The sequence below is a fragment of the Ornithorhynchus anatinus genome, chromosome 12 (assembly GCF_004115215.2).
Source record: "Ornithorhynchus anatinus isolate Pmale09 chromosome 12, mOrnAna1.pri.v4, whole genome shotgun sequence".
Lineage (NCBI taxonomy): Eukaryota > Metazoa > Chordata > Mammalia > Monotremata > Ornithorhynchidae > Ornithorhynchus > Ornithorhynchus anatinus.
In genome coordinates this window covers 25550219-25578097 of record NC_041739.1, presented here as the reverse complement: position 1 = coordinate 25578097, position 27879 = coordinate 25550219, and the positions used below count along the sequence as shown (strand labels likewise).

General features: G+C 41.2%; 1 protein-coding gene across 1 annotated transcript in view; it reads left to right on the top strand.

Moving 5' to 3' along the window:
- LOC100082746 (hedgehog interacting protein) overlaps positions 1-27879 on the top strand; it is a 102671-nt gene that overhangs the window by 30276 nt on the left and 44516 nt on the right.

Sequence of the window (27879 nt, the reverse complement as noted above, 5' to 3'; positions counted from 1 at the left end):
TTTTTCAATAAATTATTGCCAGCAGTATTAGACTTTCACTCTCAGTAAAGTCCTATTGTTTATGTTCATTCTTATATTTAAATTCCTTTTCCTTTCCTTTAAATTTCTCCTTTTCCTCTTAAGATGTTCTTAATGTAAATAGAGAAAGGCTGCTCCTCACCACCCATAGAATAAACCCGTCATCAGTGGTTTGTCGTGGATTTTAAAGAAATTCATGCACTGATAACAGAGCCATAGGATGATATTAAAAAAAAAAAATCAGTAAACTCTATTTTTCTCCTTCACCAGAGCTGGAAATCTTTCCTTTTTATGGTATTTGCTAAGTGCTTACTCTGTGCCAGACACTGTTCTAAGCACTAGATACAAGTTAATCAGTTTGGACACAATCTCTGACACATGGGGCTCACAATCTTAATCCCCATTTTACAGATGAGGTCACTGAGGCCCAGAGAAGTGAAGTGACTCGTTCAAGGTCACACAACAGACAAATGACAGGGCTGTGATTACAACCCAGGTCCTTTTGACTCCCAGGCCCGAGCTCTACTAGGCCATGCTGCTTCTCAAATATCTCTTAGTGCAAAGATTGGAGATTACTTGGGTCTGCCCAAGGCTAATGGCATTTCCCTCATGGTGCCAAGTCTATGTAGGCCAATCCCATCCATCACCCCCATGAAGTGGGTGCCTATAACACTATAACCACCACCCCCCGACACATACACCATTAGCCCTTCCTTCTCTAGATTTAATGTACCCAGTTCCTTTAGTCTACTCTAATAGGGCCTTTCTCAAACTCATTTGAGACCCAAAAGGTTTTTCATGCCCCAAACTTGCTAGTTGAATAGTGTGAAAACAGATTTAGAAACTATAGCTCCACATTTTCAGAATAACAGAGGAGAAATAAAATATTTACCTAATAAAGATGAGGAAACCCCCAAAATGTCATGTATAAAGAATAGATTAAGTCATAATTCTATTTTTAAAATATATAAAGAACACCATTGCTGGTGCATAATTGGCACGTGTAGAATCAAATTCTTTGACAAACAGTGGTATATTTTGATAAGGATAGTTATCACTCTATTTTATATGCCCAGAAACAAAACATGACCATCTTAAATCCATAAGAGAGTTATATTATGGGAATATATAATTCAGGTGAAAGAGATGCATACACTATGTACACGTGCACATATATATATATGAATGAAATATGGCACCAATAAGTGTGGGCCAATATTTTGAACTATTTCTCTTATTTCTAAATTTTTTTCCCCTAAGGGGAAAGTCAGTTGAAGAGATTCCAAAAACTAGTATATATATATATATATATGTACTTTTTTCAATCTGTGGTTTTAAGAGAGTTAGTAGTGCTTAATGATCTGTAGTAAGGAGACCCTGCTGCTTTACAAAGTTTTTTGCATATATTTTCTTCTGAAAATAACTTACAAAGTAGTCATTGCAGTTATACTGCCTATAATGATAATAGAGATTGAACTAAATTTTTAAAGTTGACATTACCAACTGAGGAACACAGTCTTTCAGTTGTAAACCGAGCAGGGAAAGCTTTCTGTTTATTTCGAAGGAATCTGATTCAACAAAGCATAATTTCAGTTGATTTTAGGCAGTGTACTAGCTTTAAGGAACAGAAAAAGGAAAGAAGATAATACTTTATCATTTAACTTTCACATGTGTAGATTTGTGTTCTGTGTTTCCTTGAGAGAAATCCCATGGTGCCAATTAACCTAAGTTATTCCAAAACAATTCTCTGTTTGGAAAGAATAATTTTCATTGTGGGTGTTCCTTGAAATTGTATGCCTCATACCCTGTTATTACTGAGATGTGTGCAGTGCAATTGAGAGTGCCAGCTTCTTTTCCATGCACTGTATAGATTATAGTTGTATCCCACACACAGTGCTAGATAATCCCTGTTTTAATTTGGTTATGTGCACAAATCCTTTTTAGAACATTTAGTAATTTTAAAAATGTAGAAAGGCCATCTCTGTTTAATACTTCAACTAAACATTTTATTTCAAAATGATGAAAAGCAGCAAATAGCAAGAGGTGTTTTTTGGTTTTTTTAATTAAAGAGAAACTATGGTTTTTCCTAAAATTCAACTTTCTAGTTTAATGGGGCCTTTTTTTCCTTTCTTTTGGAATCTCATCAACTGAAAAATAATTAGAAATAAGAGAAATAGCTCAAAATATTGGCCCACACTTATTGGTGCCATTTTTCATTCAATATTATTTATTGAGCGCTTACTATGTGGACAGCAATGCACACAGTAAGTGCTCAATAAATACGATTGAATGAATGAATTTTTATTATATAGCTTGTCATTTTTTGCATAGTTTATACATTTCAGTTGCTTCCGTTCTTATATTCAGTTTTGAGAAGAGAATATGTGATCTCTGGCATTCAGCATTTTTACATCTCTATTACGTCTTATTACCCTTACAGCCACCTCTCCCAATATGAAAAATAATAATGAAAGTAATTTGATTTTTTTTTTTGGTATGACTAGTTTAAGGGCTATTTTTTACCTTATCAGTAGTGCTTCTTAAAGTGGGTCTCTAGAGGAGAGACATACAGTGTTGTATGATAGGGAAACACCGTGTCTCAGTGGAAAGAGCCCGGGCTTGGGAGTCAGAGGTCATGGGTTTGAATTCCGGATCTGCCACTTGTCAGCTGTGTGACTGTGGGCAAGTCACTTCACTTCTCAGTGCCTCAGTTACCTCATCTGTAAAATGGGAATTAAGACTGTGAGCCTCATGTGGGACAATCCGATTACCCTGTATCTACCCCAGCACTTAGAACAGTGCTCTGCACATAGTAAGCACTTAACAAATGCCAACATTATTGTTATTATTATTGTAATGTGTTTTGAAGAGGAGTATATACCACCCTCCCCCCCCGCAACCCACTTCCCTACTTGTTTGTGAGAGGGTGCTTTACTTTGTGCTGCAGAATGTGTCCATTAGGCTGGTGAGGGTTTTTGTTGCTGCTGTGGTTTTTTGGTGGGTGGGGGGTTTTTTTGACCTTTGAATTTCTGGTTCCATCCCCAGAGTACACTGGGAGAATTCATGCTGTCTGTGTGATCCACTGGTGTTTACCATGCTGAATGGAAAATTCTCACCTAAACAGGGCATTTGACTCGAGGTGTAATACAGCAGGCATTTCCTTTTCAACTTGCATACACTCACGTCATACTTGCCAGCGATCTATCAGTAAGCTGCATAATTCGCCAATTACATTTTAAATACTCATTGGGAAACATTTTAACTATCAATATTTTACCTTAGGTACTAGTCATGAAGTCACTGAGTGGTTTCTTGCTTTGGTGGTTTGGTCAAATTTTGAGGTAGTATATGGCAAGCATCAAAGGCAGTTTATTGAATCTGTGAAATTTCCTAAATTAATACAGAACTCTGGGGAAAGCACCGTATGTAATTCCAAAATTTGGTCATTGGATATCGGGTTAATGAATGATGGGCCCTTGATTCAGTACTCTGTACGTAGCACTCAGTAAATATTGATTTAGTGGCTGGCTGCTCGATGTCCATTTTTAGATTATGAGCTCCCTGAGGGACAGGGACCGAGTTTAATTTTCACCTTTTGTATTTTCTTCCAGTGCTTAGTACATAGTAAGCCCTTAATAAATACTTTTACTACTACTATTAGCGCCACACTACAGGTTTAACCACTAAAGAAGTAGCCACACCCTAGAAGAGTGTACTGTTACTTTTGTCTTAATATAAGGCAAGTGGAAGGGCATGTCTTATCGTGGCCTTTCCCAGTAATCATCATTTGAGCATATTTCAGGTAGGAATTGAAATCCAACTTTGGATTCTGCAGTTGCAATGGTAACTTCTTGTAAGGATGGAGATTATCTCTTTCCTCTCTCTGTTGGTTATTCTTCTAAGTGAAAAGGTAGCTTTGTATTAAAAGTTACAAAGGTCTCATATTCATCGATCAATCGGTGGTATTCATTTAGTGCTTACTGTGTGCAGAGCACAATACTAAGCACCTGGGGAGAGTGCAGTACAACAGAGTTGTTAGACACAATCCCTGCCCGTAACCGTAAAGCCACGGTTTTTAACTTTTCTGCTTTTTTATCCTTGAAAATTCTTAGTAGAAATCAAATAGCTTGATGTTGACGATTTTGCCCTTTCCTGAAGAAAAGCAGTTCATGCCTCACTTTTTACTTGTAACTGAAGTGGGATAAGACTGTGTATAACCCAAAGACATGATTGGAAAATGGTTGGAGGTGATTTTTATGAAAATGACACTTCATCTCCTATCAGACATCGTTTAGGTATGTGTTAATGCACAGACTAAACCGTGAACACTTTTAAGGTCTGTTTAAATAAATTATTTCAGGTTATAGCCCAGGCAGTGCGGAGGATTTGGCAGCCTGCACCGCTGCTTTTCAGGCCCTCTGAGTGGATCGGCAACATGAGTTGGTAGGAGGCAATTACCGTTGCTTCAGTAGTTCTAACTGGGAAGAGATCGGCGAACTCTTTCCTGTAAACTGAAAATATGGGCGAAGATGGATTTGTAAATGAACTGAGCTTTAACTGTAGTTTAAATGTCACTCAGAAGAGATACTAAAACATTAGTAGTTGACTTATTTTTTTATGAATGAGGAGAAGTAGTTAATCAGGAGGAAAATAAAAAGTCTGAATCAAGTGATGGCATTTCCGTACCAAGACTCTTCTTTTCTTGATCAATTGATTGTAGAAGATAGTGTCTCGATGGTGATAATTTGGCTAACAGTTCTGTGGAGACCAGATGCGGTCACTGCCGTGAACATTGCTGAAGTTACACGTAGTTGTAGGCCTTGATGGAGGCTTGTAACCTCTTATTTGCTGCTGATGATTATACCCCAAACCTGCCTGGGTTACTGAACATCTTGGTTCTAATGTTTGTCAGTCAGTCCATGGTATTTATCGACCACTTGTTGTACACAGAGCACTATAATAGGTATTTGGCAAAATACAACAGAGTTTGTCCATGAGAGATTTGCATTTCTCTGCAGAAACAAGAACTCTGTAGAGGTCAAAAATGCCCAATCCAAGCAGAAGGTAGCATCTGAGGGTAGTCAGATTCTAGCTGGTTCAGGCACTGCTTGTAACCCCTGCTCCTCCCATCATTCTAGAGAGGCCTGATGAGGCCCCATGATTGACCCGTATTTGATTGGCTTAGGTTGGGTCTCTCTGCAAGAGCAGAGAACAGGTGAAACCAGACCGCAGCTACTGTCCCATGTTCTTAACACTAAAATCAGCAAAGCTTTCCCAGCCTTTCCGTTACAAAGAGTAAAAAAGAAGGTGCTGTCAGGCATGTATATTAAGTATTTATGTGTCAAGCACTGTTCTAAGTAGTGGGATAGATACAAGTTAACCAGGCTAGATACAGTCCTTGTTTCACAATAATAATAATGATGGCATTTGTTAAGCGCTTACTATGTGCAAAGCCCTGTTCTAAGCGCCGGCGAGGATACAAGGTGATCAGGTTGTCCCACGTGGGGCTCCCAGTCTTAATCCCCACTTTACAGATGAGGTAACTGAGGCCCAGAGAAGTTAAGTGGCTTGCCCAAAGTCACACAGCTGACAAGTGGTGGAGCCGGGACAGTGGGCTCACAGTCTAGGAAAGGGAGAGAAGGTATCGAGTGCCCATTTTGCAGTTAAGGCAGCTGAGGTACAGAGAAGTTAATGACTTGCCCGAAGTCACACACAAGTCAAATGGCAGAACTGGGACTAGAACCCAGGTCCTCTGGCTCCCAGGCCCGTGACTGGGTAGGAGGCAATTACAGTTGCTTCAGTAGCTCTAACTGGGAAGAGATCAGCGAACTCTTTCCTGTAAACTGAAAATTTTGGCGAAGATGGGTTTGTAAATGAACCCACTACCACTAGGTCATGCTGCTTAGCCTTTTATTCACTTCCTTGTAAAATTCACTCACCCTTTGCATTTATAGTATTTTGAATACTTTGGAGGATGGAAAGGAAGTAAATTAGTGAAGAGGTTAGTTTTACGAAACCTGTTATGTTAATTGGAATTTCAAACCAAAATCTCTCTTTTCCATATCCAGAATTATGAAACCTGATCATTTTGCGTCAAACTTTTTGCATATACTGTGGTATTGTAGTTGCAATTTACTGTGTGAGAAAAATTGGCGGTTGGATTAATCAGAGTTAAAGAGATTCCAAAATCATAATATTGGCTCAGGATAAATAAGCTAAACAAATTCCTTCTTGCTTTTGTTACAGTGAAAGAGGGTAATACATTTATTGTGTAATATATTGCAGGAAAGCTTTAAAAATAAAATTTGTATCATATTTTGAATGATTATTTTTAGATTTTTAGTAGTATTTGAAGTAGGGAAAGATTGCTGTGGTAACAGTGGTTGACTCCAGAAATTAAAACTAAGATTACATCAAATTACAATTATGTTTGAAACTAAAGCTAATGTAAAATATTACACAGACAATCACATATATATATATATATATATGTTCTTAATATGCAAACCAAAGAATTGTACACATGTCGCATGACATTATGATGTCCTAAAAGATCAATTAAATTTTGTCTTTGCATACATTTTTACTTCGGGAAAGTAATTCAGATAACTAGAGTAATAATAATGTTGGTATTTGTTAAGTGCTTACTATGTGCAGAGCACTGTTCTAAGCGCTGGGGGAGATACAGGGTAATCAGGTTGTCCCACGTGAGGCTCGCAGTTAATCCCCATTTTACAGATGAGGTCACTGAGGCACAGAGAAGTTAAATGACTTGCCCACAGTCACACAGTTGACATGTGGCAGAGTTGGGATTCGAATCCATGACCTCTGACTCCCAAGCCCGGGCTCTTTCCACTGAGCCGACTTTGAGCCCCAAACATTTGCATGATGTGAATATATATACATATATATATTCTAATTCATTCAATAGTATTTATTGAGCGCTTACTATGTGCAGAGCACTGTACTAAGCGCTGGAAATGTACAAATCGGTAACAGATAGAGACAGTCCCTGCCCTTTGACGGACTTACGGTCTAATCAGGGGAGACAGACAGACAAAAACAATAGCAATAAAATAGCCATCTAATAGCCATCCTTGGTTTTGTGAAGATGGCGCAATGACAGCTCAGCGCTTAGAACAGTGATTAGCACATGGTAAGCACTTAACAAATACCACATTTATTATTATTATCCTATCCATGATCTCTGCAGGGAGTAGCATGAAGATAGTAATGTTGGTATTTGTTAAGCGCTTACTAGGTGCAGAGCACTGTTCTAAGCGCAGGGGGAGATACAGGGTCATCAGGTTGTCCCACGTGAAGCTCACAGTTAACCCCCATTTTCCAGATGAGGGAACTGAGGCACAGAGAAGTGAAGTGACTTGCCCACAGTCACACAGCTGACAAGTGCGAGCCGGGATTCGAACCCATGACCTCTGACTCCCAAGTCCGGGCTCTTTCCACTGAGCCACGATGCTTCTCACTGTACAGTTTTCACTTCATTCAGTTGTATTTATTGAGTACTTACGGCGTGCAAATCACAGTACTAAGTCGCTTGGGAGAGTACAGTATAACAACTAACAGACCCATTCCCTTCCCACAGACTTGACACCATCATTATATCTGAACACTGGAGACCGCTAATTTGTTTTCCCTGAAAAGTTTATTAAGAATCTGAGAGTTTTCGCCCAGCATGCCTGGTTGGGTCAGACCTGGGCGTGTACTGTCTGATTCATTTCCCATCGCCAGTGGGATAAAGCAGCGTGGCTCAGTGGAAAGAGTTCGGGCTTGGGAGTCAGAGGTCACGGGTTCGAATCCCGGCTCTGCCACTTGTCAGCTCTGTGACTGTGGGCCAGTCACTTCACTTCTCTGTGCCTCAGTCCCCTCATCTGTAAAGTGGGGATTAAGACTGTGAGCCTCACGTGGGACAACCTGATTGCCCTTTATCTACCCCAGCGCTTAGAGCAGTGCTCTGCGCATAGTAAGCCCTTAACAAATACCAACATTATTATCCTGATATTCATTCTCTTCCGATGCCCTGCCTAGCGGGGCTTTGTTACTGGGGTGGTGCTTCAACGCTGACGGGTTGACTGCGTTCCAGGAGCTCATAGCTGGTAATCTCGACGTTAAGAGTGGTTTGGAGGTGGAGCTGGTGAAACTGCTCTAGAAACTGGTCCTTGACACATTGTAGTACTGTGTGCTTACTGTGCGCAAAGCACTGTACTAAGCACTAGGAGAAAATACACAGGTGGGGATTAGATATAGTAATAATAATAATATTGGTATTTGTTAGCGCTTACTATGTGCAGAGCACTGTTCTAAGCGCTGGGGTAGATACAGGGTAATCAGGTTGTCCCACATGAGGGTCACAGTCTTAATCCCCATTTTACAGATGAGGTCACTGAGGCACAGAGAAGTGAAGTGAGTTGCCCACGGTCACACAGCTGACAAGGGGCAGAGCCGGGATTAGAACCCATGACCTTTGACTCCCAAGCCTGTGCTCTTTCCACTGAGCCACACATATAATAATGATGGTATTGTTAAGCGCTCACTATGTGCCAAGCACTGTTCTAAGCACTGGGGGGAATACAAGGTAATCAGGCTGTCCCACATGGGGCTCACAGCATTAATCCCCATGTTACAGATGAGGGAAATGAGGCACAGAGGAGTGAAGTGTTTTGCCCAAAGTCACACAGCTGACAAGTGGCAGAGCCAGGATTAGAACCCATGACCTCTGACTCCCAAGCCCGGGTTCTTTCCACTGAGCCACGCTGCTTCCGGTTCCTATCCGTCAGAGAACTCCCAGTCTAAGAGTAAGGAAGCATGTGGGACATGGACCGTGTCCAACCTCCAGTGATATTTGTTACGTGCTCACCGTGTGTCAGACACTGTTCTAAGCGCTAGGGTGGATACCAGGTAATCCGGTTGGACACAGTCCATGTCCCTTATGGGGCTCTCAGTCGTAATTCCTATTTTACAGATGAGGTAATTGAGGCACAGCAAAGTGAAGTGACCTGCCCAGGGTTACACGGCAGACAAGCGGTGGAGCGGGGATTAGAACCCCGATTCTTCTGACCCTCGGGTCTGCCGGGCCGCTAGCCGAAGATATGCTGGAGATTGTATGGGATTATATGCTAGAGAAGCAGCGTGGCTTAGTGGAAAGAGCACAGGTTTGGGAGTCAGAGGTTGGGGGTTCTAATCCCGGCTCCGCCACTTGTCTACTGTGTGACCTTGGGCAAGTCGCTTAACTTCTCTGTGCCGCAGTTACCTCATCTGTAAAAATGGGGATTAAAAAAATGCGAGCCCCACGTGGGACAATCTGATTACCCCGTTTCTATCCCAGCGCTTAGAACAGTGCTCGGCGCATAGTAAGCGCTTAACAAATACCATAATTATTATTATCATTATTAGCCGAATATGATTTTCCCTTGGCATTACGCTGTGTGTTTGAGTAGTTTTACAACAGCTCTTTTATGCCAAACGTGGAAGTAGGGGAAGAAAGGAAGGCGGTAGAATGTGCTGTTGAAGAGTTAAACTAAGGAATTCCTTCCAAAGAGGGTGGTGAAGTCATTCCTCAGTAATAACAATAATTAAGAAGGTTATGAAAAGTTCAAAGATTTTTTCACTTTTTGATTCTCTGCATATTGAAAGAAGGCTAGTTTAGCTCTGTGTGAAGATATGGAGCAAAGGTGTTGTAAACGTAGGCAACTCACTAGTTTATAGCGGCTTTACAACCCCCACACACCTGAGCGTGTTACTCTTGGAAATGTGGGACGACTGAACTGATTATCTCACTGACCTCATACCATTCCCATAAGGTTGGTAGAGGTAAGCGTAATTAACTTCATTTATAAAGATATGTAGCTTACCCAAGGGCCCAGAGTTAGTGACAAACTGGGCCTGGAGCCCAGGTGTCATTCTGTTAGACTCTTTCTTCCTTCTTCCAATACCAGCCATTCCCGCAAAGGGCAAACTTAAAATCAGATCGACAAAAGAATCACGGAGTTGACCCTCTATTTTAACGGTCTTGATAATGTGCAGCTTAAAGAGCCCGGGCTTGGGAGTCGGTGGTCGTGGGTTCGAATCCCGGCTCTGCCACTTGTCAGCTGTGTGACTCTGGGCAAGTCACTTAACTTCTCTGTGCCTCAGTGACCTCATCTGTAAAATGGGGATTAACCGTGAGCCTCACATGGGACGAGCTGGTTACCCTATATCTAACCCAGCGCTTAGAACAGTGCTCTGCACGTAGTAAGCGCTTAACAAATACCAGCATTATTATTAATAGCTGAGAAGCAGTGTGGCCTAGTGGAAAGCTCAAGAGCCAGGGAGTCAGAGGAGCTGGGTTCTAAACAGAGATGGTCTGCTGTGAGACCTTGGGCAAGTCGCTTCTCTTTGTTAACTCATCAGTAAAATGGGGTTTCAGGACCTGTTCTCCCTCCTACTTACTGTGAGCCCCATGTGGGACATGGACTGTGTCCAGCCTGATTAGCTCGTATCTACTACAGTGCTCAGTTCAGTGCCTAGCACATAGTAAAACATTTAACAAGTACCATTTTTTAAAAAAACAAAACTAAAGTTAGGGAGATTGTACTTTTGGGGGGGTGGAGGGAAAGTGGGTCACGATTTACCGTGAGAATACTGGAAAGCATTAGGTAGAACTGCTGTGAGGAAGGAATTTTAGTTTTGTTTTTATGAGATTGTATCTTTGAGCCTGCCTCCTGTTAAGTCCAGGAGTCAGGACAATTAAGAGTTGCTGCCCAGGAGTGCTGACAGCCCTGGGTATTCTCCTCACTTGCTAGGCAATCTGCTCGAAATCTCCAGTTGGCCCTGGGGCCATCCAGAGTGGCAACAGGATGGGGAGGAAAGGGAAAGAATTTTAGGTGGGGGGAATGCTTCTGTTTTATCAAATGGACACGATGTCCCAGTTTCCAGGACTGGCTCAAGGCAGGAAGAGCAGTACAGAAACATGGTCCAGGTATGCTACTTTATAATCATCCCAAGCTGATCAAGGCCAAAAATGTAATTTTCTACTGAAAAGGTGTGTCAAACAATATTAAAAAAATATTAAAGCCATTGGGTTTTCTAAAAGCACGTTTCAGTGCTTGTGAAAATATTTCTAGAATCTTCTGCCAGAATTAAATCCATATTCACCTACTAGGATTTTCCATTTTTTATAGAATTCACCTCTTATTTATCAATCAATGGCATTTGAGTCCTTACTGTGTGCAGAATACTGTACTGAATGCTCGGGAGAATACCATACAAAAAGGTTGGTAAATATGATTCCAGCCCTCAAGGAGCTTACAGTCTAGTGGGAAAGACCGTCATCAAAATCAATTACAGCTAGGGGAAATGGCAGAGTATAAGGATATGTACCTAGGCACTGCGGGACTGGGGTGAGATTAGTATCCAAATGTTGTCCTTAAATAATAGAATTATTTTAGTAATTGTAATCTTGACTTAATTTATCTGTTCATATTGGAGCCACCAAAATGCTAAAATCGAAGGGATTTTAAAAGTTGAAGGTGCTCTGTGGAAATTGGTTAATTCAGCTGAGTCAAATTGAGCACTCTGCCTTCAGTAAAACGGGCTAGAATTTATGAAAATCACAAACAGGTGTATCTGATGGTTTGCATACGCATGATTTTTTAGGTCAAGACCATTTAACTTATGCAACTCACTCTGTTAAGCAATCACTTTTCAGTATTCCCAAGGTTTCCAGTAAAATTAAACTTGACCTTTATAAAAAAAAAAAAAGACCAACTCTACTAGGTGCCTAATTTCTGCTGGTCTCCTGGGTGGTCGCAGAGGCAGATTTCCTTGTGTAGCAACACACTCCCTTCCTCGAGGCCAGCTGAATGTTACACTGGGACGAGGCTTGGAGAAACAGTTTCTCAATACTATAAACAACTGCTTTCTTGGAACAGCTTGTTACTAGCATGAAAAGAGGCTACTCTTGATTTAGTCCAGGGTAACTTATGAATTGGTTAAGGAAGTAAGTGTGGTTGACCCACCAAATTACAGTGACCATAATATAATTAAGTTCAGCATCCTCCCTGGGGATTCTTTCTCAGAGGTAGCATTATGACACTAAACTTAAAGAAGGAGAGTTTTGTTTTTTTTAAGTGAGGAAATTGGTTAGAAACAGCCCAAAGGGAATGCTAGGAAATCATGGCCGTTTGGCATGACTGCTTAAAAAGAATACTTTAAAATGAATGCATCGTAGTTCAGTGTTTCCCAATATACGCGGGGGGGGGGGGGGGGGGGGGGGGGGGGGGGGGGGGGGGGGGGGGGGGGGGGGGGGGGGGGGGGGGGGGGGGGGGGGGGGGGGGGGGGGGGGGGGGGGGGGGGGGGGGGGGGGGGGGGGGTGGGGGGGGGGGGGGGGGGGGGGGTCTTTAAGGCCAAACAGTGCTGCTAGGGGAAGAGAGGAGGAATTGGAGACTGGAGAAACAGTGTCTGAAGAAGTATGGGATGGAGAACAGAATAGGGCTTAACTGAACTCTGTGGGGGGAAAAAAATCGGAAAGAGTAGGGTGTTGTATTCGTTAAGCACCCATTTTATGTAGAGGACTTAGTTTATTGCATCCCGGTGGAGTTACAAGGAAGGTTTAAAGACCAGCCCTTGCCCTTGATGAGTTTTAAATCTAGAAGGGCTATCGACTGTAGGCATGAACTTCTCTGGGACTGAGCCATGCCTTCCTGTTTTTAGTGTATGTTCAACCAGAGAACCGGCCAGGGATTGGCCGGTCAGATGTCGTCATGCCAGATGGCCAGGGTACTGGGAGATCTCGCGTCTGTGGCCCTTTGTGGATTCCTCCGAATCAGTATTAGCATAAAACACTGGTCTCACATTTCCAGTTAGCTGAAAAGTGGGGCTCAGAGCATATATTTAGAAAATGGTATGTAAAATGCTCGGGTCATTCTTCTAGGTGAAAATAAAAATGACGATGGTATTTAGTAAGTGCTTACCACCTGCCAGATATGTGCTAAGCACTGGGATAGATATAAAATAGCTTGAACGTGGCCCTCGCCCATCATGTGATTCACAGTCTAAGAGGGAGGGAGAACAGCTATTTAATCCCCATTTTACAGGTAAGGAAACTAGCACCCAGTGATGTTAAGCGACTTGCTTAACAGATGGCACAGTCAAAACTAGAACTGAGTCTTCTGTCTCCTAATCCCATGCACTTATCACTAGGCTGCCCAAAATGCAATGAGATATTGAACCAAAGAAGAGGAAAATATAGTTTTAGAGATGTGTTGAAGGGGGAAGATTAAATTCCTCCCACAGACACACATCCCTCCTCTCCTTAAATGGCCTGTTTCTCCTAAGTGACTGGGCAACAATCACAAATACACTGAAGGCAATTTAGACCAGGGCAGAGGCTAAAGATTCATAACAAAAGACAGCAAGGTATGCGGGCCAGTCAAAATCTGTTGTGGTGTGGTCTTTAACACTGCACATTTGGGAAGCAAAATTGTATTGTTAGATTACTTTTGCAGGCTGTGAAGTACAAATCTTGTGGGAGATTATGACTTCTTCAGTCATGCAGTAAAGAAACTACTGTATCCATTTCTGTGTTCAGTGAGCATCTTCTAGAGAGTGTGGTTCGCAGCAGCTCATAAGCTTTTCATAAACTGGTGAATTGATTCTTATATCACTCCTGGCCTGACAGGTTAAAAAAACAAAATAAAAACCTGACATTCACAAAGATGATTTGAGTTCAAAGAGATTCTGTTAATGGATTTCATTCCATGTAGAAGGTGTTCTTTATAATAAACAGGAAGAATCGCTAAATAGAAACCCAAGTTTGAGCAATGGAAAACTATACAGATGATGTCACACATTGCAAATATTATTTGTACTTGCAAGTTTATTTCAAGAAATCATTAGAATGACATCATAATGATGACTGAATTTTACTAGTGTTTTGCTTTGAAATCCTAGACAAGTAGTTATGTAGAAAACAAGTTCTATACCTGTTACCCCTTAACACCCTTGCTGATGTTTTTCTGTTGAAATGATTAATGCTATGCAATAATATAAGAATTGCTATCATTTTTCTCTTACACATTTGACATAAAACATGAATTCTGTTTGGAAATCAAGAATTATTTAAAGCGCATGAAATGGGAGATAATTACTAATGATGATAATTTCTAACTGCACCTTGGATTAGCCGAAATACGCTTTAACTCTTTTTGTAGGCATTTAATTTCTGCAGTAGAATTAATAATGCTTATAAAATTCCAGGGGACGTTACATTTTTCCATTGGTTTTATCCATTGCCCTCCAATGCCATGGTATTTTCAGTATTTTCTCAATACAGAATGAGCATCAAAATTTTCTCTGGTGCCTATTTCTTCCTTTAGTGAGAAATTGAATTTTCAGAGAAAGTAGGAGGCGGGTCATGGGAGAAACATTGGCTCGACAGAAGAGAGTAGTCAGGAATCTGTTTGGCCACCAGCTCGTTGGTTCTTTGGAGGACACAGGACAAATAGGCTGTTCCAGGTCTCCTAATGTAGCCTTACCTCAACCCAGACTAATGCCAGGTGGGAGAAGAGGGTTATCTGGTTCAGTTAAATTCAATCATATTTATTGAGCGCTCACGGTGTGCAAAGCACTGCACTAAGTGCTTGGGAAAGGACAATATAACAACAGACACATTCTCGTCCCACAGTGATCTTACAGTCTAGAGGGTTGCCATCAGTCACTTTGACGATACACCCAAGCTGCCATTATTTCGGCTGCATCGTCTACTTCTCTGTTTATTTACTACACGACTCCCACAGTAAATGTGATTGAACTGACTCTTTCTGGGCACCTGAAAGGTAAAGGGTTAAAATCTCAGGGGATATTTCTTGAACCATCACGTTTCTGTTAAAACACCCCAATACCATTCCTTTGTGTAATTAAACTTGAATTTGTCCTGGAACAATCCTAATAGAATATTACTTCCATCCTATTCTCAAAAGTGAATTTGGATAGAAAGTTTAAATGTTGCTTCCCCAAGATGTCAAGAGGTGGAAGAGCTATCCTTCTCAAATCAAGTTCCTGATATAAATTAAAATGATTTTTTGACATGAAATACATTGACTGTACCCCATGGACATTAAACAATGAATATTTTCCAAGTAAGAATGAACACAGTAAATAATGAATCATTCTGTCTCTTCTCTTGATATAGACAATTCCATTAAGCTTTGTTTTACAAAAATGACTGTCATATATATTTTATCAAGTTTCAGAAGGATATTAATTTGATATTTCGAAAACCATGCCTTTAAGTTATTGATGTGTTATATAAATAGAAACTCGAAATATCTCCTAGATAAAATGTACCATTGTTTTTTAAAAAAAATTATGACCCTTATTTCCCAGCAATCTGTTGCATAACTTTTCAGGGGAAATCACATGGTGGAAACCTCATATTTCCTCAAATTTATTAATGTTCCTTGGTGGTCTTCAAGCTTTTTCATAACATTCATTTTCAAGAGTAGTTGTGGCAATTATTCAATGTTTACTCTATCAATGGTTGATTTAACTCATATTTTAGATTTACATTAGAAAATACCTAATGTCGGAACGTAGAAAGCCTAAACTGTAAAGTCAAGGAAACCCGTGTTAAGTTTCGTTATAATGATGTGAAGATAATGCTTTTAGCCGCATGACTACTGTATTAGCTACACATCATAAAAAAAAACTTTATGAAAGCAAAAGGTCACATTCATTAAAAACAATTATGCACTCTGCCACAGCCATACATTGTCTTCTTATAGTGGCATGTATTTTTTCAATTGAAATAACCAAATTTCCTGCTGGGAATTAGTCTTTATTGACAACAAAGCAGAAAGGTGTGCATTAACCAAAAGCAAGCCCAACTCCATTGAAATGATATTCTGCTTAAAAGACCAAGCTTTTGTATCTATGAGATTTACGTTAATGTAGACCTGCTTTTACATCTTTTGAGTTCTAATTAAAAAATCACATTTGAGAGGCCTCAAAAAAATACAACTTTCAGCAGGATAAATAGAAATACCAATTTGTACTATAGAAGCAGTGTGCTTAGTGGAAAGATCCTGGGTTGGGAGCCAGAAGTCATGGGTTCTAATCCTGGCTCCACCACTTGTCTGCTGTGTGACCTTGGGCAAGTCACTTAACTTCTGTAGGCCTCTCAGTTCCCTCAACTGTAAAATGGGGATTAAGACTGTGAGCCCCACATGGGACAACCCGATGACGTTGTATTCATTAATTCAGTTGTATGAGCACTGACTGTGTGCAGGGCACTGTTCTAAGCGCTTGGGAAGTACAATTCAGCAACAAATAGACACAATCCCTGTCCAAAACGGGCTCACAATCTATCTACTCCACCGCTCAGAACAGTGCTTGGCACATGGTAAGCACTTAACAAGTAACATAACAATAATAATAATAATAAGCAGCATGGTCTAATGGCAAGAGCATGGTCTTGGGAGTCAAAGGAGGTGGGTTTTAATTCCTCCTCTGCCACTTGTCTGCTGTGTGACCTTGGGCAAGTCCCTTCACTTCTCTGTGCCTCACTTCCCTCATCTGTCAACTGGGGATTAAGACTGTGAGCCCCATGTGGGACAACCTGATGACCTTGTATCTAACCCAGCGCTTGGAACAGTGCTTGGCACAGAGTAAGTGCTTAACAAATACTATAACTTATCATTATCATTATTATTATTTATCCACATAGGCTACTGTTGTTGGTTGATAGGTAGTTTTGTGGGAACTCTGACCCCAATTCTTTGCTCCCACCGTGAGGATAGTGGATTTCCATTAAAGGAGAGAAGCCTCACTAAAGCTTGATGCAGGAAAAGGAGACCTATTCTCTCCCCTGTCTCCCTCCCTCACCACCCTCTCCCAACACACAAACACACACACACAGAAACACACACACAGAAGTGCACCATGGCACATGTCAAGAGGGATCTGGGTGGAGCATGGTGGGGGTTGGGGGAGGTCAGATGGAATGTGAGCCCTAGATTTTCCAGATGTGGTTTCTAACTGGCTCTAAGCCAGCACTGGTTTTAATATGAGCACACAAAAGCACATGCAAGTGAAAACCTTGCCGTTGGATGCTACTACTTAGCCATGGAGGAACATGCGAACATGCTCACTGTATATCAGGAGCATCTCTGTTGGCTAAGTGAAGGAGAGGATATGGGAGAGGACTTCAGGATGTTTCTCTGAAAAGCCTAGCGAGTTCCCTCAGTCCATTTCATAAGTCATCACTCCAATGAACTGACATATTTGGAAGGAATTAGTGTACCTCTTAGTGTTCATGTCATTCACTCAGATACCAACTACAGAACTTAATGCATTTTTTTTAACATTTAAGATTTAAAAGAAGGGATTTATTTTTCAGTATTAATTTTCCACAAAAAAGACATCACCCAAAATACAAAAAAATGTTACGGCATCCCGTATACGGTGAAACAAAATCTAGCAGAGTCGTTAGGGATTGTGTCTCATTCAGCATGCACTCAAACATTCCTTGAATATTTTTCACATTCTTACTCTTCTTTCATATCATTATCCAGTCACAGCTCTGTTTCAGTTCAAGGAATACCAGGCATATGAAAAGCAAAACAGGCTATCCATTGCTAAATATATTTATTCCTTAGTTACAGGTTGTGCAACTGTTCATCAGTGTCAGAGGCATTCTTTTCATTATTCTTGAAGCCCCACCCATAGAGAATGCTTTTTCTCTGGGAATGTCACCACTGCTACGGGTTGCCATCGTCACTCTGGTTCACGCACTCAGAGCCTCAGTGTGTTTGGCTTATGCCCACAGTCTCTTCTTTTTCCATTTAGTGTAATTCTTCTACTAAGGACAGCAATGTATTAAGGGTTGGGGACAGTACAGTTGAGTAAGACACCCTACCCAAAGTTCAGAAGCACTGTTCATGCTGTTTGAAACTGAGAGAAGGTAACAGTCTTCCCTCAGAAAAAACAACAACAACAAAAAAAACCTCTATGCTCCTGAAATGTAACAGCAAGCATATTTTAATTTGGAACAGAAATTCAGATTGCATCAAGTCTTTGGCGGGTCATTCATCGACAACCACTTGTAACACATGCTCTCTGAAAGTGTTAGAGTTACGTGGCAGATCCTTATCAAAACTACATTGGGCATCGATGCTAAATATAATCAGAAATATGCCTCTCCATCCCTCCAATTTGCTATAGTTCAAAGGTTCTCTGCATGATAGGCTGCAAGATAATGCTCAGTTTCCTCAACATAACTTGCATGCATTCTTTATGCATTGAATAGGTCATGCTTTACCACATTCACATTGCCTTCCCTGCCCCCTTCCTACGCTTACTATTTTTGACAGTTGCATTCTTGAAGGTGATTAAATTCTTACTGAGCATGATCCCCCCCAGTTTATATACAATTTGCTAAAGAGATACCTCTTACTCATGAATAATAACGCTGAAGATGAAAAGCTGGAAGGGATCATTGGGCTTTTCCTCTCATTTTGTGTCACCTTTGCAAAATAGGTTGTGCTCTGAAAAGCAAGATGGAATTTGCCTACAGTTTCTTTGCTCTCCTAAAGGCCAACTGACTGTTTGAAAGATGGTAATATTTTACCAACATGTGAATTAATTTTCCCGACTACTTTTACTTACGTAAATTTGTCGCTTTTCATAAACTTAAAATGATATACAAGCTTCAACAATTTAAGTAATAAGTAAAGGTATACTTTTTTGTTTTTCAATTAACCAAGACAATTATTCATAGTGAAGAGGCCAAACTTTCTATATCCATTTTGTTCTGCTGTTTTGTTTTTTTTAAGAACTAATTCTGTTCACTGAATTACTGCGATCTCTATGTTTTAAGATTGAAATTTTCACCCTGCATTTATTGAAGTGGTTGTCATCAATCAATGACATTTGAGCCCTTACTGTGGGCAGAGTATTGTACCAATCACTTGGGAGAGGACAATAAAACAGAGTTGGCAGGCACTTCCCCTGCCCACAGGGAGCTCACAGTCTAGAGGGGGAGACATGCATTAATATAAACAAATCAGTTCTGTGGGGCCGAGAGTGGGATGACTGTAAGTGCCTAAAGGTATTTACTGAATGCTTTCTGTGTGCAGAACACTGTTCTAAGCACTTGGGAGAGTACACTGTAACAAAGTTGGTAGACATGTTCCCTGCCCAAAGTTTATCATGTATCCATTAGTAACAGTGGTCGTGAAAACTGAGTAGCTGAGGGTTTGAATGGTGAGTTTTGACAGTCTTTTCCACTTGGTGCAGATTAATGCGCATACAAGCAGTGAGACTGCCTTAGAACTCACCAGTCCAAATGCACATTGCATTCCAAAAAGAATATGCAGAAAGAAATATACCAAATTTTATTGTCAAAGTCATTTACGGTGGTAAGATAGATCATACAGTGGTACGATAGGTAAGATAGGCAATTAGTGTGAAGCATATTCATTATTTTAGGCCATTAAAATTCCATTTTGTCAGTGCATGTCTGCCACTCTCCCCTCCTCTCAAACATCCCTTAGAGCTGGTCTTTGCTCTAGACCGACTCTCCTGTCTCCAACCGGAAGTGAGTGCCAATTTTTCATTTTGATTTGAGGCTAAACTTGGGAACAGAGTGTGTGGGGAATTGGAGTGGGGCTTTGAAGGGGATCAGAAAGGAAGAGATACGGTGGGGAAGCGGGGAGAAAAGGGACAGGGAAAGATGGAGAAAGAGGAGGGAAGAAGAGGAGTAGGAAGGGAAGGGGGGGAAAGGGGAAAAGATCCTATTCAACTCTGTCTTCCCTCCTCTTCCTCCTCCTCCTCCTCCTCCTCCTCCTCTACTCTTCAAGTCTTCAAAGGGCACTGGTGCTACCTGCCTCAAACTTGCCTGGGCAGCCTAGGGGATCCACTGAAGACTTGAGGTTTGATATGAAATAGCTGTGGCTATGCAAATCCAGCCTCCTTGGGGCCAGAATCCAAGGCAACAGCAAAGGAGCTGAGTTGCTGCCATAGATCCTTTCCCCAAAACAATTCTGTGGTCCTGTGCGGTGCCTGCTTTGATACCCATTTTTTTTTGCTAAACTCTACCTCCCAAACATCAGGCTGATTTTTCTCGATTTGACTTTTCAATTTCTTTTCCTATGGCGTGTAAAAGTTAGGGTACAAACTAGGTAGCAGAATTTAGGGGCAGCATTAAATCTTTGGCTTTGAACAGGGTTTTCTTGGTGGAGATTTTTATATAACTGCCAACTTCGGACTTATTGTCAATCCAGAACTGTATGTTAATTCCTTAAAATGGTTCACAGTCACCTGCCTGACAGCTGCATGCACCTCTAGCAATTCATATGGCAGTTCCTAGATTACTGTTTTATAGGCAGTTGATGATGGTCATAGCCTGTTGAGTGGAGAAAGTTTTCAGAGAAATTGGAAATAAATTCTGATTCCAACTTTCTGGGCTCTAATCATATTGCTCTGCTAGTGATTAAGGGAAGTGACAGGCAGAACTCAGTATACTGTGGTTGTAATCCTGGTACTCTCTTACATTCAACGATGAAGAATATGGGCTTCTACATTATATCTACTCTTCTTTCAGATATAATAATAATAATAATGTTGGTATTTGTTAAGCGCTTACTATGTGCCAAGCACTGTTCTAAGCGCTGGGGGAGATACAGGGTCATCAGGTTGTCCCACGTGAGGCGCACAGTTAATCCCCATTTTACAGATGAGGTAACTGAGGCCCAGAGAAGTGAAGTGACTTTCCCACAGTCACACAGCTCACTAGTGGCAGAGCTGGGTTATCATGCACCTCAGTGATAGAAACAGCTTAGGAAAATATGGTCATTTACAAAAGATAACCCTGATGTATTATCCTGACTATGGTTGGTCCAAAACCTGTTATAATCATAACGTATTGAAAATGTGAAACATAGTGTTTGATTCTTTTTTTTTTACAATTACAATATGCAATGACCAAAGATAATGTTTTAATATGAGCCAAGAAATTGGAAAACTGGGTCTCCAAATAAAGCAGTCATCCAGTATCTGACTGCTAAGAGGGAGTTAATCTTACATCTAGAGTGTCTGAATTCTTTGGTTGTGTGCATTGTCAGGGGGTGGGGATGGGAATGGGTTGGCAATATTGAGAAACCGCCACTTCTGGCACTGATGGTGAGGAAAAGTCTGCTATGCAGATGACTATCCTTCACCATGAATTTTCTTTTTCTCTGATCTTCACTTCTGATCATCACTTTGTCTAATATTCCCTTCCCCTTCAAACCTTCGTACAGAAGGTAGTAGGCATAAAACTACAAATCTGGATAAAGTCGTGACATGAACCAATCTCACCACCTCTAGTAATCACATTCCCAGTAAGTTGATGCACTTGTATGAGTCTGAATTACAAAGTGCCTTTTAGCAGCTTTCCTATTTCATGTGAAGCAGAACAGATGTCTTTACTACGGGAGTGTGATTGGGGGGGGGGGGGGGGGTGGGGGGGGGGGGGGGGGGGGGGGGGGGGTGGGTGGGGGGGGGGGGGGGGAACAATTTTATGTCCCTGTCTAGATTTGTGAATTTCATGTACTTTAGTTAGGAGGAGGGAAACAATGGATAATTACCTGTCAAGACAGAAATGAGGCCTTGAAGAGGAAAAGCAGAGCCTCTGAATTGAGTTATCTGGGAGATCAAGAGAGCTAATTGGATTAAGTTAAAGACTTGTCCAACAGCCAAATCCGGAGTAAAGGAATTATTAAAGAAATGGAGAAAATTAGGTCCAGAAAAGTGGCAGGTCGAGCATATAGTGGTTGACTTCATCCCCAGAGAGCAATGAAGGTAAGAAAAGCAAAAGGAATGTTATAAGTTGAAAAGATGTAAGAGTGTATTGCATCTTAGAAACTTAGATTAAAAATAACTTCCAAAGTAATGAGTTTGAGGGGAAAAATCATTGTGATATTCCTTTATGTAAAAAAATCACTTTAATATGACTGAGCATACCGAAAAGGGCAGATTTTCTTCTAAACCTCCCTGAGAAGGAAAATTGACAGTGTCATGTCTCAAACTAACCTTCCTGAAAATCACCATACTTTTATTCCATAACTAATTGCCTAAAAAAATGGGTTCTTCTGTTTAAGTACTACAAGACTCTGAGAGCTCACCTCCTCCAAGAGGCCTTCCCAGACTGAACTTCCCCTTTTTCCTCTGCTGCCTCTCTACCCCCCCTTCACCTCCCCTCAGCTAAGTCCCCTTTTCCCCCCCTTTCCTTCTGCTCCTCCCCCTTCTCCCTTCCCCTCCCATCAGCACTGTGCTCATCCGTTCATTTGTATATATCTGTATTACCTTATTTATTTTGTTAATGAGATGTACTTCACCTTGATTCTATTTATTGCTATTGCTTTAATGAGATGTCCATCCCCTTGATTCTATTTATTGCTATTGTTTTTGTCTGTCTGTCTCCCCAGATTAGACTGTGAGCCCATCAATGGGCAGGGATTGTCTCTATCTGTTGCCGATTTGTACATTCCAAGCGCTTAGTACAGTGCTCCGCACATAGTAAGCGCTCAATAAATACTATTGAATGAATGAAAAGACTCCTAGAGATAAGGTAAAGCAGGCAGGAGAAAATAATCTGGAACTCAGGAAAATTTTCACAAGTCTCTTCGGCCTCAGAGTTACCCACTGAGGTTTCCCTACCCTCTCTCCCCTGAGGTTTACTACAGCCCTTTATGTTCACAATTCCACTCTTATCCAAAAGAAAAAAAAACCCAGAGAAACTTGCACAAACGTACCACCCTTAGGTTGAGAGTCCCTAAGGGTCAGGGACCAGGTATAATTCTCACCTCTGAATTCTCTCCCAGTGCTTAGTATAGTACTCTTTACCCAGTAAGCACTTAATAAATACTATTAATACACTATTATTCATTCATTCAGTCAGTCATATTTATTGAGCGCTTACTGGGTACAGAGCACTGTACCAAGTGGTTGGAAAGTACAATTCAGCAGTAGAGAGTCCCTGCCCACAATGGGCTTACAGTCTAGAAGGGGGGAGATAGACATCAAAACAAATAAACAGGCATCAATAGCATCAATATAAATAGAATTATAGCTATATACATATCAAAACAAGTAAACAGACATTAATATAAATAGAATTATAGATATGTAGATATATACACAAATGCACTACTATTACTAGAAGCATTTTCAGAGGGTGGGGGATGGAGGGTTGGATGAAGAGACCAGAAACCACAATGGTAAGGGAAAAGGAAGGGAAAAAGCCCAGGTGGAAGAAAGGCAGAACAACTCTAAAGAGTACACCGGTAAAAAAATAATTAGCATCTGCCAGCCCATTCTGGTTGGCGTGGACTTTTGGGGGGGACTTTGGCTGTTTGGTGCCACCTCAACTGAGGGTTCCATGATGCCACAAGGACCGGGCTGCTTTGACTGGCTTTTGGCCCAAGCAATGGCCTTGTCCCCAAGGCAGCACCGGCTCCTCTGAGGCCATGGCACAGGACCCAACTTGTCGTGTGCCAGGCAGCCAATGGCCACCAGCACCTCGGAGGGTCCCTCCTGGGTGCAGACTGGGGTAAGCTAGTGCACGCTCTTTTGGCTCTATTCTTTCAGCCGGCAAGATTACCCCTCTGGTTCGCTTCTTCCGCAAAGGGCTGCAGCTGGAGTTTTGAATGCCTTGCTGGGCTCTCTTCCCCCTCTACATGTTACCCGCTCTAATTTTTTGTTATGGTATTTAAGTGCTTAGTATGTGTCAAACACTGCTCTAAGCACTGGGGTAGGTGCAAGTTAATTAGGTTGGACACAGTCCTTGTCCCACATGGGGCTCAGAGTTAAGTAGGAGAGAGAACGGGTACTTAATCCTCATTTTACAGTTGAGGGAGCTGAGGCACAGAAGAGTTAAGCGACTTGCCCAAGGTCACACAGCAAGCGGTTGGCAGAGTCAGGATTAGAACCCAAGTCCTCTGACTCCCAGGCCCATGCTCTTTCCACTAGGCCATACTGCTTAAATAATAATAATGTTGGTATTTGTTAATCGCTTACTATGTGCAGAGCACTGTTCTAAGCGCTGGGGTAGATACAGGGTAATCAGATTGTCCCACGTGGGGCTCACAGTAAATCCCCATTTTACAGATGAGGTAACTGAGGCCCAGAGAAGTGAAGTGACTTGCCCACAGTCACTAATCTGACAAGTGGCAGAGCCGGGATTCGAACCCATGACCTCTGACTCCCAAGCCCGGGCTCTTTCCACTGAACCACGCTGCTCCTTTAAATACCTTAAAACAGACAGGTATTTAAAGGTGCCTGGGCCCCACCCCTCATCCTGGTATAGGTCACTTTTTACTCTTACTCTGGGAGGAAGAGGAAGGGAAGGAAGAAAAAGCGACTGCAAAGTGTCTGAGGGAATGAGGCAGCTCCTCGACACTCCCCTCCAGGAATTCCAGAAGGAGCTTTGAAAGCTTCACAGCTCTTCTACTCCCTTATCCCTCTGCGTCCAATAATGTTCTGACTCTCCAATGGTTCAGTAGTACATTGGCTACTAAGGGGGGTAATAAGAAAGGAAAGAAACTGAAGGAAGGTAAGAAAAATGGATGGACAGCATACGTTTAACCTATCTTTAAGCTTGGATTTATCGAAAGCAAATTAATAAATAACATTTACTAAGCATCTACTGTAATAAGGATTATGGAATTTATAAAGCACTTACTCTGTGCCAAGTACTCTCCTAACCTATAGGGTAGCTACAAAAATTCAGATTGGACACAGTCCCTGTAGAAGGACAAGAGGAGGGAGTAGGATTTAATCCCCACTTTATAGATGAGGAAAGTGACTTGCCCTAGGTCACCCAGCAAGCAAGTGGCAAAGCTGGGGTAAGAACCAGGTCCTCTGACTCCCGGGCCTGTGTTCTATTAGGTGTCCCCTACTTTGAGCCGAGCCACGCAGAGAAGCAGCGTGGCTCAGTGGAAAGAGCACGGGCTTTGGAGTCAGAGGTCATGGGTTCGAATCCCAGCTCTGCCACTTGTCAGCTGTGTGACTGTGGGCAAGTCACTTAACTTCTCTGTGCCTCAGTTACCTCATCTGTAAAATGGGGATTAAGACTGTGAGCCCCACGTGGGACAACCTGATTCCCCTGTGTCTACCCCAGCGCTTAGAACAGTGCTCTGCACATAGTAAGCGCTTAACAAATACCAACATTATTACTTACTTCTTGAAAGAGTACAATAGAGGTAAGAGGCACAATTCTTACCCTCAAGTTTTTGAAGTCACATGATACTGATCTGCTTCACTCCCCTGTTTATTGAAATCTCAGCCAGGGGCCAAAACCCAACCCCCAGCACTCCCACCAGAAGAATCTGTCCATTCTTTTAGCTGTATACCTGCTCTGCACAGTTAGAAAATTCAAATTCCATACGTTTGTAGCCATAAATCCAGAATATAAAAACACGCATTCAGCTGTTGTTGGTACACTGAAGAATCATTACTTCCAAGTTTAAAGTTAAGTAATAGAATACTTTGGGAAACAGCTCTGGAGGCAAGAAACTATTTGATGGACGATGAGAAATATCAGAGGGAAGAAGTTCAAGGGAGATAGAAGGAACTATTAACATGCCTCTGATCAAATAATCATTTAATGATATTTATTGAGCGCTTAATGCGTACTTGGGACGGTACAGTAAGATAGAGTTGGTAGACAGGATCCCTGCCCACAAGGAGCTCACGGATTTCCAAAGACAAGTTTGGTGAGAGGCACAGAAAATAGTTTAAGATCAACGTATTTCAATCACTTCTACAAATCCAACCCTTATTACACCACAGCAATGTTGACAGCTATGTGGGAATTTTAGTTTTTAGAATTCCAGGCCCAAGGCTTTCTAGCGAAGGGCTTCCTGATTGTAAAGAAATAATTAGGCTAGATAAATATGGTTTTCAAGTGGGTAATAGCATTTTATTTCATGGAAAATGACTCAGAGGACAAGAATTTGTCACAGTACTTTGGAAAAAAAAAATTCATGGATTTGCAGGCTCATTCTTCCCACATGCGAGTTTAGCTATAAAAAGACATCATGAAGAGGCCTCCGACATGTCATAAACCAAACATTAATCCTGTAACCAAAAGATATTTCAGGAATGAATGGTTTCAAAGGGCAATATCTTCTTGTTTTTTACTACTGTGAAAGATAACGTCTAATTAAATGTTTCTGTACGGGACCTGACACACTTCTAGTTTCAATAAATATGAATAAAGCATAATAAAATGTTCCATTTCTGGAAAGATGAAAGGAAACGGTGGTATAAAATGAATATATGAAATGGGATTCAAATATATTTGTACGTGGTATAACAGTTTTACTGCTGAAAGCTTTTTAAGTTCTGGGGGAATAGCTTTGAATTATGAGATCCTAAAGGCGGCCTTCACCTTTAACATGTAACATTGTATAGAATACAACTTACAGGTTTAAAATCATGCTGTTTTACAATTTAATTGATTTTTCAAGATAATTGGACTAGAAGCTACTTCTAGAAGAGGATGGATAGAAGCTGCATGCAATCACTTGAGTCCAATGATATTTATTGAGTGCTTACTCTGTGCAAAGCTCTGTAATAAGCACTTGGAAGAGTACAGTAGAACAGTTAATAGACAGATTCCCAAATATTGCCACCCAATGGGTGGAAAAGTCGTGATTGTGGTTCAACATCCTTTCAGAAAAGTAGGGGAAGTAAAATTCAACTTTTACTTTGTAGGCCCCACACCTAAGGAATCTATCGAAGATATTTTGGTTGGCAGATTGACTTTTCTCTAAAATGAAATTTGACATTACAACCCAGCTAACTAACACCGGTGGAAAAAGATGTGAGGTTGTTGTGGGGAAAAACAAAACAAAACTGGTTTTTAAAAAAGGCAATTTCAGATTAATCCTGAAAAAAATAATCCTAAAAACTTTCCTATCGACAATAGCTCATTGATAAATCATAATCTCTCTGTGAGCTTCTTTTACCAATGAGGTTTTTATCTTTCCTCATTTGTTAACATAAAAATTAACAATATTGAATCGTGGTTTCTTTTTAGAATTGAGGAAGGCCTTTTATAGTTCAAGATTTTTGCTGCTTTTTCTCAGGATTTTCATATTATACAAGAGTTTTAATTTTGCCTCCTAGTTTGTAAAATCAAGAAAAAAATGTTTCCTTAGCTAGAAAAACCTTCTGTTAACAGCATCCCTGAAAACTACCAGGTTGATCTGACTGGAAACTCAAATCTTATGTCTACCGACAACGTAGAACTGAAAAACTTTCCCATGCTGCCCTAATGGCATGCTGCATTCTAGGAGAAAAGACAAGGGGGTATTTCAGTTTTTGTGCAGGGCGATCCTGTGAAAAGGGCTCTGTGCAACTCAGAGGAGTCCAGGGACCTATTCCCAGCTCTGAAACTGACTCAATGAGAGGCCTCTGACTATTCACCTAAACTCAATGCACCTAAATTTGCCTGTTTGTAAAAGGAGGATTAAAATCATTTGCCTTCTCCCCCACCAGGGTATTGAGGTTTTTAATCAGGTAATGGCTGCAGAGAGTTTGGAAAATTAATGTTATAACAACACAAAGGGTGACCCTAGGGCTCTCAATTTTTACTTCTTTGAAAATAGAGCCGGTCCTAATATTGCAATTTTGGATTGATTGTTCATCGGTCGGGATACCTGTTATTTAAAGGCCTGGACTGAGATGATTCATTTGAACACTGAATGCTGGACAGTTAAGATACAGTAGAAGAATCAGGGTGAGGGTATTTTTAGACACTTGACCATTATTATAGAAATGCTCCTGGGTTGCCATGTGAAAAAGATGAATATGAAGTGTGTG